Raw genomic sequence first — 2,471 nt, 5'->3', positions numbered from 1 at the left:
GATCTCTTTCTGCCTCCGTGCTCTCGAGTAGGGAGTTCCCCATTGTGTAAAGGGCTGTTCAAAAGGGCTGTGACCAATTTTACATAGAAATTCTAGTACCACAAGCATATATTGCTTTCTGTCCAAGAGGTCAATAGCTTAAGTGTATCTCTTGGTATATGTACTTTCCTTCTGGAAGAAAAGACTGATGAAACCACCATGAGAAAAGCAAATGGCATTTAATTTAAAAAAACTGGCCCGCTCTTTGAGCTCTCCAGATGCAAACCAAAAGGAGTTTCAAAAAACTGTGCTAACTAGAAAAGCTATCTTTTTTATCGTCAGCCTACATGCCACCTTTTTCCTCTTTATTTTTCCTCTCTTCGGTTCTCCTTTCTTAGAGTATTTGCAAGAAGGAAGCTTACTGACACTCTTTTCCTTTGCAGGATGCCTTCTGAAGGCTCTTCAAGTCAGACACTTTTTTTATATACAGGTAAGATGGTTTTCTCCCGGCTGTGTGGGTTTATGCCCCGTTGTAGCAGGGCTGGAAACTCTTGCCCCTCTACCCCCTTCAGCCACTGTTGCCCCACCTCCAATTCCCCCTAGTAAGAAGAATCAGCTGCAAAGTGAATTGGCAAGTGCTGCCAATTGCTGCCTACAATCAGTGGGGGTGTCGTTAGCCACAATTTGCATGTACCCCCCCAGGGAACTCAACACACCCCTCCCCCCCAAGGGGGATGTGCCCAACACTTTGGGAAACAGTGGCATAAGACATGTAATCAGAGAAAAACTGAGACTGCCTAGTGCCAGGACAAAGGAAAGAATCGGGGGGGGGGCTGTTCCATGTACACTACATGACACAACCACAGTATGTTATATGGAGCCCCATGCAGAATATTCCTCCCTCCTCCACACTCCCCGGCTGACCTTGAAATTAGTAGAGACCTTGTAAGGCAAACAGCCATATACCCATGCATACACACACAAACACCTTGTGCAGCTCTGAGATCCGCCAGGACTTCAAAGTTTGCACAAGAGAACATAAAGTCAAGCCACAGGTTTGACATGAAGCTATCAAATTCTTATAGGATGATAGGATATTGGATCTTATAGGATATTGCTCAAGATTAAAGGCTGCAACATTAAGCCCTCTACTTACTTCCAAGCAACCTGGAAACTGAACAAAAACAAAAAAAACCCCAAATCAAACCAACCAAGCAAACCAATCCACCACCGAAAGGAGTGACAATACCTGTAACTTTTAGATGGCTGCTTGGAGTTTAACTCATTTAATGGAGTTTTTAGTGGATCCAATTTTGATTAGTTACTGAATCCAAGAGCTTAGCGCCAAGAACAGGTAGACAATGTGATCTGATTTAATAACTTTAGCTGTTGAAGTGATAGGGATCCCAACATGGTAGCCAGCAAAATAAACCAATCCCACCCAAATGAATTGTGACAGCACTAGAAAAACTTGTACAGCTCTACACAGACCTTTCATTTGGTGAAGAAATGTCATGCATGTTGTGCCTTTTAAAGGTGTCAAAACAACATATTAAGAAAAAGAGCTCCTCAAGGTGAAGGGTTTCAAGTGGATACACAAATCTTCACCAGGTGATCAACAGGGAAGTGAAGACAGCCAGCTATTTCTCTTATAGCAAGAGAAACTGAGATAAGAGACACAGGTTAAGTGAAAAGATGGCACCCAAGGTCCAGCTGCAAAGCAATGTACACACCACAGATAAGAAATTCTAGGAAGCCCTGCATGTGTTGACTAGTGGCCAAAAAACCCGAAAAAGGTCACCGATGCCAAGTCTGTTAGCTAATGTGGTCATCCGAGGCAGCTCACAACTGAGCTGCTGTAACCTTTTCTCCTTAGCCAGAACCCGCTCCAGTTCCTTCGCTGCTTGGGCATGGACCCAGCCAGTTTACAAGCAGTTTCACTTCAGCCAAGAGAACAGGGGTCTCGTCACTCCTCCAGGAACGGGTCAGGAAGGACAGGTTAAAATCCTGCCGCCCTGGACATCCACAGGAATTCTGCCTTTGACTTCAATGGGGCCAGGTGGTCACCCTGGACACTAGGCTCCGAAAACAGTTTTATTGTGGAGAGAGTTCGGGGGCAGGGGAAGAGATTGTGAAATTTCTATTTTCAAATGCTTGGGAGTTGCAGAAGTGAGCCAGTGGAGCTGAATGTAGCTTTTTTAATTTTTTATTAGTACCCAGGCTTCCTAAATAACAGTTTTTTGGACCTCTTTAAGTGAAAGTTTGACTTTTCCACTGTGGAGTTCTTTTTTCATTACTGTAATTACCTATGTTTATCAGTTTCCCAGGCAGTAAAATAATCCATTTTGCCCGCTTCAGTCCCTTTGAAAAACATAGTTGCAGGTTACATTTGAATTTGTTATTGTAAGATTAGCCCACTGAGGTTTACATAATTCATATTCTGATACTTTGGGGAAGGAGGGAACTACATAGGCTACACTCCAAATTCTATT

This window comes from Gavialis gangeticus, unplaced genomic scaffold (assembly GCF_001723915.1).
Source record: "Gavialis gangeticus isolate Ggan-Ray unplaced genomic scaffold, GavGan_comp1, whole genome shotgun sequence".
Taxonomy (NCBI): Eukaryota; Metazoa; Chordata; order Crocodylia; family Gavialidae; genus Gavialis; species Gavialis gangeticus.
The sequence above is the reverse complement of the archived record's forward strand: the minus strand, read 5'-3'. Positions refer to the sequence as shown.